The sequence below is a fragment of the Chrysochloris asiatica genome, unplaced genomic scaffold (assembly GCF_000296735.1).
Source record: "Chrysochloris asiatica unplaced genomic scaffold, ChrAsi1.0 scaffold00180, whole genome shotgun sequence".
Taxonomy (NCBI): domain Eukaryota; kingdom Metazoa; phylum Chordata; class Mammalia; order Afrosoricida; family Chrysochloridae; genus Chrysochloris; species Chrysochloris asiatica.
This window is the reverse complement of record NW_006408698.1, coordinates 3383758-3398728: the sequence shown is the minus strand read 5'-3', so window position 1 is coordinate 3398728 and position 14971 is coordinate 3383758. Positions and strand designations below refer to the sequence as shown.

Below are 14971 nucleotides of genomic sequence, written 5' to 3'. Positions count from 1 at the left end.
CCATACCAGGAGTCCACGCATTGTGATAGCCCTGAAAAAAACAAACAAACAAAAACAATAGAAACAGAAAACAGTTACTGTCAAGTGGATTTGAACTCATGACATAATTCAGATGCAGTCCATATCCTTGAGTCTAATGAGTCTTTCCCCAATCATGATGCCATGTTCTTCTTCATATAATGCAACTTCTCAGATTATTTACTCAGCATGCATACTGAATACATATGGTGACAAAATACAGCACTGACACCCAGCTTTTCTGATTTTAAACCTTTTAGGATCCCCTTTTTCTGTTCAAATGACTGTGTCTTGGTCTATATAAAAGTTCTTCTTGAGTACAACCATGTTCTGGAACACCCATTATTCTCAGTGTTACCTATTGCTTGTCATGATCCACACAGTCAAAAGCCTTTGCACAGTCAATAAAGTAAGCATATTTCTGGAATTCTCTATTTCAGTCAAAATCCATCTGATTTCAGTAATGATATCCCTGATTCCACATACTGTTTTGATTCTTGCTTGAGTTTCTGGCAGTTCCCAGTCAACATACTGTTTTAGCCATTTTTTAACTAACTTCAAAAATTAACTTACGTGTGTCATTAATGATATTATTCTATGATTTTTGCATTCTGTTGAGTGACTTTTCTTGGTAATGGGCACAAATATGCATCTCTTCCAATCAGTTGGTCATGTAAATATCTTCAGAATTTCTTGGCATAGATTAGTGAGTGCATACAGTGTATCATCAGTTTGTTGAAATATTTCAATTTGTATTCCATCAATTCCTGGAGCCTTGTTTCTTTTTGAAATGTCTTCAGTGTAGCTTGGACTTCTTCCTTCAGTACTGTTGATTCTTGATTATATGCTACCTCTTAAAATGGTTGAACATTGTTGACCATTTCTTTTTGGTACGGTGACTCTCTGTATACCTTTCATCTTCACTGATGCTTTCAGCATCATTAAATATTTTGTCCATGCAAGCCTTCAATATTTCAAGTCCAGAATATTTTCTTCAATTCTTTCAGCTTGAGAAATGCTGAGCGTGTTCATCCTTTTTGGTTTTCAAACTCTGGGTCTTTGCACATATCATTATAATACTTGACTTTGTCTTCTCAAACTGCCCTTTTAAGCCTTCTGTTTAGCTCTTTTACTTTCTCATTTATTCCTTTCACTTTAGCATCACTACATTCAGAGCAAGTTTCAGAGTCTCTTCTGACATCCATATTGCCCTTTTTTTCTTTCTTGTCTTTTTAATGACCTGTTGCTGTCTTCCTATATGATGCTCTTGATGTCTTCTGGTGTTCGGTCATTAGTGTCTAATACATTAATGTGTTCATGAGATTGTCTTTATATTCAGGTGGGATATGTTTAAGGTCATATTTTGGCTTTTGTGGACTTGTTTCAATTTTCTTCAGCTTCAACCTGAAGTTGCACATGAGCAATTTATGGTCTGTTCATCGGTTGTCCCCTGGCCTTGTTTTCACTGATGATATTGAGCTTTCCCACCATCTCTTTCCACAGATGTAGTCAGTGTATTCCTATGTATTGCATCTGATGAGGTGTGTATAGTTACTTTTATGTTGCTTAAAAAAGTATTTGCACCCCCTTCCAAGATTAAAACTCAAGGGGAATGAGCAGGCATGTGATTTGGCTGGTGACCACATTGATAACCAATAAGGGGAAGTGGGGAAAAAACAGCAAAGAAGTTGTGAGCTAAGTCAGACCACATTCAATAGACTCCAGCGAACGCAGGTTGAGACCTGGTTGGCTAGCAGTATGGCAAGACCCAGGGACTCCTGGACCCAGAGACAGTGACATGGCCACAGAGAACTAGAGTGGAGAGTGAAGCATCCAGCTGATATGAAGTGAGGGGAGATGCACAAGAACACCCATACTTGCAGATAGTACCCACTTGACCTGGCTTCAATGGTTGGATGATCAGAACTCGACTAGAAAAAGAAAGAAGAGGAAAAAAAAAAGTGTAATCTGCTACAATTTGATGAACTTGACCTATACTTATGGATGTAGTAACTCAAAAGAGGGAACAAATCTTTACAGCGAAGATCATTCCTACCACCTCAGTGCACAGGGTTGACAGGGATGGGCAACTTAGACATTGGCTGCCCAAAATGGGGGGGGGCTACAAAGGCAAGAAATGACTGGCTTACAAGTTTTCAAGAGGGAGCCTAGTTCCAGAGGGTGCGAAGGAAGGTAGAATCTCCACTGAACGATTTCCAATCTGTCTGGACAGGGCTGATAAAAGGAGATGGGGATAAGACTCTTGTGGTACAGTAGTGAATAATTGCTATCAAGAGTGACTGTGAGGGTTGGAAATGATAAGGTAGATGTTTTGTAACAAAAGGAAGGAAATGGTTGATTTTGCAGTCCAGGAGCGGAAGTCCCTGGGACCATCAAGTGAGAAAAAATGGAGTGTGGGATCCTGGCCAGACGGGGGCAGGCTTGTGGAGTATACCCTTTGGTTGTTCGATGATGCATAGAGGGGATTGTAATCATTGCAATGAAACAAATATGATAGGATGAATGTAAAGCTAATGTTCTCCCATGTAAACTATCACATAATTCACAATTTTTAAAAAACACAACAAAAACCTATTGAGCACAGTTCTACCCTGATACACATGGGGCCACCGTGAGTCAAAGTCGACTTAAGAAAAAAAAACACTAGATGGTTTCATCTCATCTGTTTTCTAATGTCAGCCAGGTGTATGTTTTACTGCACTAGACACAGCTTGGTGAGCTCGAAAGCTCCTTTATACTTTCTCTGATGCTGTTACTAATCCACTCATTTGGAAGCAGATACTAACTGGCAGGCTTCCAAATGAGTGGATCAGTAACATAATCCAGGGCAACTCAGAGAAATAGTTGATGATGAATCATGAACCTACTGAGTTCTGGGTAGCTCCATTGTCAAATATCTGGCAGTCATCTAAAACATTCCCCACTTTAACCCCAAGCTCTGGGCTTCCCCTTCTCAGTTAACTTCATCTTTCTGATTTCTTGGGACAAAGTATTGAAATTGTCCTTGACATCTCTCTTATCCTCTGTTATGGGTTGCACTGTATTCTTTCAAGATAGATACTGTACAATAGTGAGTAATTGTTATCATGACCAATTGCAATTGTATATTCTGCCTATAAATGTAGAAGTTTTGTAACATAAAGGGGGGAATAATCAATATTTTATTATAGGAGCAGAGGACTCTAGGACCATCAAAGGTGGAATGTGGGATGCTATCCAGAGAAGCAGCGACACCAGAGATGGAGGCAGAAATGAAGATATGGAAAGATAGAGTAGCTGAGGACTCTGGACTAGTGGAAAGAGAAAGACTGTGTGCTGGCAGCCAGGAGGTAGGCTTGCAGAATGTGCCCTTTGGTTGTTTAAATTATTATATATTCCTGAGTACTTTTGTGTACACTCCTCCCCCCAAACAAACAAACTGGGGGAATAGAAGAAATTACTGTTGAATGATGATGCATGGAGGGGATTACAATTATTATAATGAAATGAAATGCAAGAGGATGAGTGTAAAACTGATATGCTCCCATGTAAACTATCACTCAATTCACAATTGTTGTTGTTAAGTGCTGTCGAGTTGATTCCAACCCATAGCGACCCTGTATAGGGTTTCCGAGGAGAAGCTGGTGAGCTTGAACTGCTAACCTTGCAGTTCACAATAAAAACTTAACAAAACAAAACAAGTATTTGCAATGAAAAAGTCATTAGTCTTACAGAATTCTATCGTTCGATCTCACACATAATTTCTATCACCAAGGCTATGCTTTCCAACTATGGATCCTCTTTGTTTCCAACCTACACATTTCAATAACCAGTAAGTAACAATACAACTTGATTGTATGTTTAATTAATTTCAGACTGAAGAAGTTGGTGGAATTTTTCAGTTTCATCATCACTAGCTTTAGTGGCTGGTGCAAAAATTTGAATAATGGTATTAATTGATTTTCCTTGTTTTGTTGTTGTTAAGTGCCTTTGAGTCATTTTTGAGTCATAGCGACCCTGTATAGGATTTCTGAGAAGTCACTGGTGGGTTTGAACCACCTACCTTGAGGTTCAAACCAAACTTTCAGTCCTGGTCTTCCTATTATTCTGTCACATACAGCATTGTATTTCAAGATAGATCTTGAAATGTTATTTTTGATGATGAATGCTACTCCTCTTCAATTTGTCATTATCAGCATAGTAAACCATATTATTGTTTGATTCAAAATGCTCAAAACCAGTCCATTTCAGCTCATTAATGCCTGGGATATTGATCTTTATGTGTTCCATTTCATTTCTGACAACTTCCAATTTTCTTAGATTCATAATTTTTATATTCCATGTTCTGATTATTAATGGATGTTTGCAGTTGTTTCTCCTCATTTTGAATTGTGTCCCATTAACAAATGAAGGCCCCAAAAGGTTCACTCCATTCAAGTTATCACAGTCAACTCTGCTTTGAGGAGGCAGCTCTTCCCCAGTCATATTGAGTGTCTTTCAATCTTAAGGCCTCATCTTCTGACAGTATTCTGGTGCTATTCATTATGCTTTCATATTTTGATACCATATATGACAGTGTTCTACTGTTATTCATAAGGTTTTCAGTGGCTAAACATTCAGAAGCAGTTTGCCTCTTCTTTTTTTCTAATCTGCCTTAGTCTGGAAGCTCAGGTGAAACCTGTCCACCATGGGTGATCCTGCTGGTAAAGTACCAATGACATAGCTTCCAGCATTACAGCAGTAAACTAGCCATCAACCACCTAGTATGACAATCTGTCAGACAAGTGGTGGAGCATTGTTGCATAATATTGCATTATGTTTATGTTTATCTATTCTTCCATTGATGGGCATTTAGTCAGTTTCCATCTTTTTGCTATTGTGAATAGTGCTGTGGTGAACATGGGTGTGCATATATTTATTCACATCCTGGGTCATATGTTTCTAGGACATTTGGCAAGAGGAATTGTAGGGTAACTTTTTTTTTTTTTTTTTTCTAACTTTTTGAGGAAATGCTAACCTGTTTTCCATAGTGATTGCTCAATTTTACAGTCCCAACAGCAGTGTATGAGGGTTTCAGTCTCTCTACACCCTCACCAATATTTGTTGCTTTCTGTTTTTGTTCTGTTTTGTTTTTTAACTTTGCTATTAAGGCTGTTGTTGTTTTGATTTTAATTAACTAATGGAGTCCTGCTGTGGTGCTGTAAGGTAAGAACTTGACTGCTAGCCACAATATCAGCAGTTCAAATCCACCAGTTGTCCACTGGAAACCCTTTACAGGGATGCAATGAATTGGAACCAACTCATAACAGTCTTATGTACAACAGAATGAAACAATGCCTGGTCCTGCACTATCCTCACAACTACTGCTACACTTGAGCCCATCCTTACTGGCATTCTGTCAATGCATCTCATTTCGAGGTTCCCTATTTTTCTCAGTCACTCCACTTTACCAAGCATGATATCTTTCTCCAGGGACAGGTCCCTCTTGATAATGTGTCCAAAGTATGAGAGAAGAAGTCTGGCCCTCCTGACTTCTAAGGAGCATTCTGGTTGTAATTCTTCCAACACAAGTTGTTCTACTGGCAGTCCATGGTTCCTTTACTGTTCTTCTCCAACACCATAACTCAAATGCATCAATTCTTCTGCAGTCTTCCTTATTCATTGTCCAATGCTCATATGCATATTAGGCCATTGAAAATACCATGGCTTAGGTTGGGCGCATTTTTGTTCCCAAACTGACATTATTGCTCTTGAACACTTTAAAGAGGTCATGTGCAGCAGATTTACCTAATGTGATACAACATTTAATTTCTTGACCGCTGCTTCCATGAGTGTTGATGGTTGATCTTAGCAAAATGAAATCTTTGAAAACTTCAAACTTTTCTCTATTTATAATGATATTATTTATTGGTCCAGTTGTGAGGATTTTTGTTTTCCTTACATTGAGGTCCCCACCCATACTGAAAGTTATGGACTTGGATCTTCATCAGTAAGTATTTTTAGTCCTTTGTGATTTCAATAAGGAAGGTTGTATGATATGCATATCACAGGTTGTTAATGAGTCTTCCTCCAACTTGATGTCACATTCCTCTTCACATAATCCTGCTTCTTGGATTATTTTCTCAGCATACTTATTGAATAAGTGTGGTGAAGAATATAACCCTGGTGCACACCTTTCCTGATTTTAAACCATTCAGTGTTTCCTTGTTCTGTATACAAGTTCCTTATGGGCATAATTAAGTGTTCCTGAATACTCATTCTCCATAGTGTTGTCCATGTATATAACTTGTCATAGCCCACACGATTGAAAGCATTTGCATAGTTAATAAAGCACAGGTAAATATCTTTCTGATATTCTCTCCTTTCAGGCAAGATCCATCTGATGTTAGCAATTATATCCTTTGTTTCACATCCTCATCTGAATCCAGTTTAAATCTCTGGCAGTTCTCTGTTGATGTACTGTTCACCCATCTTTTAATTATCTATAGCAAAATTTTACTTGCATGTAATGATATTGTCTGATGATTTCAGCATTCCATTGAGTCACCTCTCTTTGGAATTGGCACAAATATGAATCTGTTCCATTCAGTTGTCCAGGTAGATGTCTTCTAAATTTCTTGGCACAGATGAATGAATGCCTCCAGTGCTGTATCAATTTGTTGAAAGATTTCAATTTGTATTGCATTAATTCCCATAACCTTGTTCTTTGCCAATGTCTTCAGTGTGCCTTGGACTTCTTCCTTCAGTATCATTGGCTCTTTATCATATGCTACTTCTTTTTCTTTATCAGATTTATATTACTTTATTTGATTTTAGACAGAGATAAGAATAAGTTCAAAGTTGAAGACCCAGGATGAAAGGACACAGCCTATCATCCAGAGTGAAAGGACATTCCTGCCTAGGTGTCATGCCCTGAATACACTAGGAGACAGGCACCAGGGAAGGTTCTGGTAGGGTCCAACCTCGAGGGGCTTTGGGACCCACTATCATGGATATGTCCCTCCCTTCATTTGAGGTGAGTTTCCTGCACTCATCCTGCCTTCAGAGATCTTTTAGGAGAACTACAGGGAGGCAGGGAAAGGAAGGAGGATTGTGTAGGGAGAAGAAAAGTATTACATTTAATTTCTAATTTCTAGCAGACAAGAGGCTATGAAGGAGACCTAGACAGTCTTGTTGCCAGTTCCTGCTTTCTTTAAACCTTCAGGATTGAAAAAGGATAGCTATCAGGGCTCCTGGGTATTTTCTGTTGAAGATCAAGGGTAATCTGAAAAAAACTTGGCTGTTAACCATAAGATGTGCAGTTTGAACTCACCAGGTGCTCTGTGAGAGAAGTGGCAGTCTGCGTCTGTAAAGATTTACTGCTCTATATGGTTTTTATGAGTCAGAACAAACTGTACAGCATTGAATTTATTTTGGCTTGGGGATAATCTGAACCATCTATTCTGAAAGATTATTTTTTAATGTTTTATTGTGAATTATGTGATAGTTTACATGGGAGAACATTAGTTTTACATTCATCCTATCGTGTATTATTTTAATGTCATGGTTACAATCCCCTCCATGCATCATCAACCAACCAAAGGTATACCATACAAGCCTGCTCCCTGCCCCCCCCACCCCTTCCCCAGGTCGTCAGCACACAGCCCCTCTCCCTCTGTGGGTCTAAAGTCCCCAGCTGCTCCATCTCTCCACGTCATCATCTCTGCCTCCATTTCAGGCATCACTGCTTCTCTGGGTAGGGTCCCACTCTCCACTCTTCTCCCTTGATGGTCCCAGGGACCTCCACTCCTAGACTGAAAAGTTAATCACTCCCCTCCTTGCTACAAAATGTCTACCTTTACATTTCCAATCCTCACAATCAGTCCTGATAACAATTATTCACTATTGTATCACAAGAGACCTATCCACGTTTCCTTTCATCAGACCCGCCTAGACACAATGTAGAGTCTACCTTCCTCCACGTCCTCTGGATCTAGGTTCCCTCTTGAAAGCTTGTAAACCAATTTTGGGTAGCCAATGTCTAAGTTGCCCATCCCTGTCTACTTTGTGTATGGAGGGGGTGGGAATGATCCTTGCTGTAAAGATTTGTTCCCTCTTTGGATCTACTGCATCCATAGGTGTAGGTCAAGTTCATCAAATTGTTTCAGATTACTCTTTTTTTCCTCTTATTTCTTCTTCTAGTTGAGCTCTGATCATCCAGTCATTGAAGCCAGGTCAAGTGGGTATTATTTGCAAGTGTGGGTGTTCTTGTGCATATGCCCTCTCTTCTTATCAGCTGGACACTTCATTCTCCACTATAGTCCTCTGTGGCTATGTCACTGGCTCTGGGCCCAAGAGTCCCAAGGTCTTGCCACACTGCTGGCCAACCAGGTCTCCAGGCAGGTTCACAGGTGTCTATTGAATATTATAGGTCTTAGCTGACTGCTTCATTACTGTTTTTTCCCTCACTTCCACTTATCGGTGATGAACGTGTTCACCAATCAGAGCGTATATTCCCACAGAGTCTTAGTCTTGAAGTGGGTTTACTCTGAGGGAACCCAACCACTTGCCTTGATGTCTCTGGGGCGAGCAGCTTGCTTATTCTTGTAGTAATCAGTCAGTCTGCCTATATTGTTTTGTATTTTTTCTATCGGTCTTTCTTTCAAGAAGTATCTTCTGTTCTTCTAGCCTCTCCAGGCTAGTCTGCTCGTCCTTTCAAGAGGAAATTTCCCATCTCTGAAGATCTGGATATAATTCAGGCTTGCACCTATAGTCTTATGCAATGCAGAGGCTCCACAGGAAGCCTCCTTCACTGGGCACATTGTAGCCCCATTTTAGGTATTCCAATCAGTTATAGGCAGAAGACGGATTTACAAGCTTTCTATGGTGATGTTTCTGGCTATTCCTTTCTCTCCCCTTCCAGTGTCTGTTTTATAATGTAAGGCAAGGAAAACCAAGATTCAAAAGACAGCCAACCATCTTAACATCATTTTCCCCATTCCAGCCATGTCTCAATCCCTGTATCTCAGAACCCTATTGTTCCAAGGTTGTGCATACGTCATTATTTACCTCTGTCCCACTTAGCCCATGCAAACCTGCCTAATTGTTCTCCCATCTGCTTTATTCTCTCATTACCCTCTCCCTTCTTGTCATTGCCCCCCTCCCCAGGACCCAAACTATCCTATGTCTATTCCCTGCCCTGTCCTCCACCATCCCATCCTTCCCCTCACCCCACCCCCACATCCCAGCAACCAGCAAAGAATCCCTCCCCCTTTTAGTATGGGTTCTTTTTCTTAGTCTTTTACAGTAGGGTCCTATGCAGTATTTCTCCATTTGTGACTGACTAATTTCCCTCAACATAATGTCCTCAAGGTTCATCCGTGTTATGTGGTGGCTTGCAGCCTGAAGGATGTTGTTTTTTGGGGGGAATGGATTAGAAGATATATATTTTAGGAAAAGAGAATTTGGGAGATAATTTTCCCATCCCTAGTTCTTCAAACACACACACACACACACACACACACAGGGACGTTGATATTTTGGTCATATGTAGACTGGGTTGCAAGCAAAGATGGATTCTTTGATAAAGCGTCCTTCAAGTGGGAGACAAGTTGCTATTTCTGCCACTCTCTGGTTCTTCCTACTGGGCTTCAAACTGCTTCAGGAACTCCAGGATGTCAGACTTGACTATGTGGACTGGAGCCCGGAGGTACAAGTGTATGACAGGGACTCCATCAGGTCCCACCAGGCACTCCTCAAAGTTCCAGCAGATATCATAGATCTTCATGGGCTCCCAAAAGATTGGCTTGGTGAGCCCAAAATCTCAGAGAGGGGATGGCAGGAGTTCTTCAGGAAAGTAAAGACCTTCTGTTCTTTCTCTCCATTTACATCCCCTTTCTCAAAGAGCTGGAAATTGGGGACAAAACCACCACCTGGATGTATGTACTGGAGTTCAGAAAGGATCTCTGAGTTCCTGCCTGGTTCTTGTTTTCCAAACTGGTTACAGGAAAAGCCCACCACAACTAGATCAAAAGTCTTCACTTCCTCTTGTAGTGCATTCAGTTCAGGATACTGAGCTGTCAGACCTCAGTAGGTGGCCACATTGACAAAGAGGACATGTTTGCCTGTATGCTGCTTAAAACTGGGTATATTCCTAACCATTGAGAGTAAGGGCTCCATACTCATAGATGGTACCTGTCACCCCTTGGTAGCAATCCATCTTCATTTTCTCTAGGTTTGGCCTCGGTTGAACTAAGCCCACTAGGATCAGTAGGAAAAGATAGGAAGCCCAGAACTGGCTGATCATGGCTCGAACAGTAGGAGGTTTCAACGAGAGTGCCATATGCTACTTCTTGAAATGGTTGATCATTGACCATTTCTTTTTTGTACAGTGACTCTGTGTATTTCTTTCATCTTTTATTGATGCTTTCTGCATCATTCAATAGTTTGCCCATAGAATCCTTCAAGAAATACACAGAGTCACTGTTCCAAAATTAAATGATCGATGTTCAACCATTTCATGAGGTAATATATGATCAAGAACCAAAGATACTGAAGGAAGAAGTCCAAGCTGAGTTGAAAGCATGGCAAAGAACAAGACTCTAGGAACTGAAGGAATAGATTTCAAAATATTTCAACAAAATGATGTGGCACGGAAGTCACTCACTCATCTATGCAAAAGAATATAGAAGACAACTACCTGGACAACTGACTGTCAGAGAGTCATATTTGTTCCCATTCCAAAGAGAGATAATCCAATGGAATGCAGAAATCATTGATCAGTATCATAACATGCATGCAAGTAAAACTTTGTTAAAGAGAATTCAAAAACAGCTGCAACAGTACATTGACAGAGAACTTCCAGTGGTTCAAGCAGGATTCAGATGAGGACATGGAATGAGAGATATCATTGCTGATATCAAATGGATTTTGGCTGAAAGCAGAGAATACCAGAAGGATGTTTGCCTGTGCTTTATTGACTGCACGAAGGTTTTCTATTGTGTGGATCATGACAAGCTATGGATATTTCAGACAATGAGTATTCCAGAATACTTAATTGCACTCATGGGTAACCTGTAAATAGACCAAGAGGCAGTTGTTTGAACAAAACAAGGAAACTCTGAATGATTTAAAATTAGGAAAGTTTGTGTCAGGGTTGAATTATTTTACTATACTTATTCAATAAATATGCTGAGAAAATAATCCGAGAAGCTGGATTATGTTAAGAGTAATGTGACATCAAGTTTGAGGAAGGCTCATTAACAATCTGCGATATGCATAGGATACAACCTTGCTTATTGAAATCAAAAAGGACTTAAAATACTTACTTATGAAGATCCAAGTCCACAACCTTTGGAATGGGTGGGACCTCAATGTAAAGAAAACAAAAATCTTCACCACTGGACCAATAAATAATATCAAGAAAATGGAGAAAAGACTGAAGTTTTCAAAAACTTCATTTTGCTCAGATCAACCATCAACGCTCATGGAAGCAGGAGTCAAGAAATCAACTAACGTATTGCATTAACCAAATCTGCTGCACAAGACCTCTTTAAAGTGTTCAAAAGCAAAGATGTCAGTTTGAGAATTAAGGTGCACCTGACCCAAGCCATGGTATGTTCAATAACCTCATATGCATGTGAAAGTTGCCCAATGAATAAGGAAGACAATAGAAGAATTGATGCATTTGAATTATGGTGTTGTAGGAGAAAATTAAAAAACAAAGAAACCCAAATAAATCTCTGTGGGAAGAAGTACACCCAAAATGCTCCTTGGAAGCTAGGATGACCAGACTTCATCTCCAATACCTTGCACATATTATCCAGGAGGGGCTAGTACCTGGAGAAGGACATCATACTTGGTAAAGTAGAGTGTCAGCAAAAAAAAAATGGGGAAGACCCCCAACAAAATGAATTGGCACAGAGGCAGCAGAAACGGACTTAAGGGTAGCAAAGATTGTAAGGTTGGTGTAAGACCAGGCAGTGTTTCAGTCTGTTGTGGATAGAGTCACTATGAATCAGTACTGACTCTATGACACTAACAACAACAACCAAAGAGGATACTAGATTGGCATTACATAATAGAGGTAAAGATTATTATGTTGCGGAATCCAGGAGATTACTTACGAAGTCTCTTAGTACTACTATGCCTTGTGATTAAACTCAATAGTAAGTTGTGACGTGCCATTGAATCAGTTCCGACCCATAGTGACCCTGTATACGGTTTCCAAGGAGCAGCTGGTGAGCTTGAACCACCAATCTTACAATTCAAATAGCTTTGCAGTCTGGCACATTAATCCATAGGGCCACACCAGGACTCCAAATCAGACCTGACTATTAATGGTTGAGACCCTTCAGGAATGGAGGTTTGAGTTACCTATCAGGAAAAGATCCAGAAACAGCTAAGGTGTTTGCTGAGGGCACAGGGAATATAGAGTGTGTAGTGAAAGAAGATAATTATAAATAGCAGCTACAGCCATATGACCTGTTGCTGAAACAAGGGCTGCAATTGTTGTCAGGATTTTTTTCTCTTTTATATGTACATCAAATAATTTTGTATTCTTTACTTATAAAATTTAAGATGCAGATGGGGTTAGTGTGTTGTCAGTTGTATGTGTGTTGGTTATATCATGTTCAGGAAAGAATGATTAAAATTGTCTTTATTAAGTTTTTATGTACTCAGGTGCCAACTTGGCAAGGGGTGGACGCATGGTTTTGTGTAAACTTGACTGGGCCAGGATTCTCAGTGGTTTGGCAACTGAGATTTAGCTATCTTCTGATGGAAGCTAATATGATGCAACAATTGAAAAGATCCTTCCTCGTGACTGGTCTACCTCCAATATATTGAACACTTAGGCAAAGCTTGCTTGCTCCTTGCTAGTCCTAAATCTTGCATGTATCTTGTCCTCTGACCTCTGGCCCTTTCAGCTTGAGCCAGTGGCCTGTTCAAATGCCTGCTGATCCTGGATGTTATCATCAGCCTGCCTTCTTACCTGCCAGACCTGCCTGCCTGCTGTCTGACATGATTCATATTGGTTCATCAGCCCTGAAGCTGCTTGAGTCAGAAGCCTCCAGCCCGACATCTGACCAGCAGACTTGGGACTTGGCCAGTTCTACCACTGAGTGAGCTATTTCCTTGATATAAATCTCTCTTTATCTATACATATCGAGTCTTGATGTGGCAATGTAGGATACATGCTGAGCTGCCAACTGCAAAGTTAGTGGCTCACATCCACCAGCCGTTCTTCAGAAACCCTATACAGGGTCTCTATGAGTTGTAATAGGCTCAACAACACTTAATGGTTTTGCTTCTAGAGATCCTAGTCTAAGACAGTGGGTTAAGGTGTTGATTTGAGTTCTTTCTTCATTTTTGATGTCTTCATTATTGCTGTAAATTGCCCTCTGAGGACTGCTTTTGCTAAGTCTCAAAGGTTTGCTTTCATTCTCATTTGATTCAAGGATTTTTTAACTTTGTTTTTTATTTCTTCTATTACCCATTATTTTTAAAGCAGGGTGTTATTCAATGTCTATGTATTTTATTTTTTCCTTGATCTTCCTATTGCTGAATTGATTTTCATTATTGATACACTCAATTTTTATTGGTGCTTTTTAAAATCTTTGTCACTTTTACTATCCACACCTGTTGCCATCAAGTCAATTCTGACTCATGATGTTCCCATTATTACAGGGTAGAATTGCTTTATAGTGTTTTCTCAGCTGCAACATTTATAGAAGCAGATTGCAAAGCCTTTCTTCTGTGGTGCCTCTGCATGAGAAACCATGTGAAACTATTGGTTAGTAGTTGAATGGTTTGTGCCACCAGGACCATTTCTGCAGTGTGCTTTATTTTTAAATTAATAAGGTTTCAAAATCTGACAAAAAAAAAAAAAAAAAAGACTGTTAATCATTTATCCAGTTCTCCTGAAATTCTACTTTAAAAGAGAGCTCAAGAACTGTTTTATTTAAACAAAATCAAAACAAGATTTTTTTTCGGTAACATTCTAAGATACTTGTGAAGTGGGTCAGCATTTGTGTAAATGTTATTGTTTGTTCAGTGAATTTTGTTTTGCAGAAAAAAGACATTGTGGAGTTCTATGAAACGATAGCAGAATACATACTTGGCATTTAGTCTAGGTTGCAAATATGAGGTAGTGGTTACTTTTAATGATTTATATATGGTTTCTTACTTGACATAATTCTGACTCCCAGATGTATTTGTTGCATCTAGCCAAATTACTCATTTGAAAAAGGTGAGCAATATATGATCTATGTCAACTAATTCAATTTCAGGATTATTTTTCATCTAGAGAGATTACATCCAGCAGTGTAGGAAGAAATTTTAATTTAATAAGATTTCCTCCTCTTAGGTTCCTCTTTACTGCTAATTTTCTCTGTGTTTCAGAATGGCATTCTAACTCTTTATGTTGAAATTCCTGTTTGAATTATGCTGATGCTTAAGAATAAGGCATGCTATTTTCTACCTAAATTCTTATTGTTCTACAAATGAAATATTTGTGTCAATATTTGCACAAGACAACATAGAATTCACCAGGGAAAATTAATTTAAAGTAACAAAGGCTTTTGAAAGTACAAGGAAACATCTAGGACCTACTAGTTATAATATAGTCCCTTTCTTCAAGTAAAATCTATCTTGCCAGAGATGTTGACTAGGCCTTTGTGACCTTTTTTTTTTTAAAATAAAATTGTAAGAGAAGAGTTCTCCCTAGTATGAATCATCTTTAGCAATATTTACTTTCTATACACTCACACTCACTAATCAATTCCATTTGTTTTTAGAGATAGAAAACGAATACACCAAGGAAAATAATTTCTTCCAACATATCACGATCAAGTTTCACATCAGTAGTTTTTACTAGATTAAATATTTTGGCTAATGATAAATATAATTTCCTTCAATGTACAATATTATGGGGATAATTAAGGGATCATAGTTTCTTTGAACTAAGATTGCATCC

General features: G+C 39.2%; 1 pseudogene; it reads right to left on the bottom strand.

Moving 5' to 3' along the window:
- Positions 1-9637: 9637 nt before the first annotated feature.
- Positions 9638-10303, bottom strand: LOC102834240 (annotated as a pseudogene).
- Between the last annotated feature and the right edge of the window lie 4668 nt (positions 10304-14971).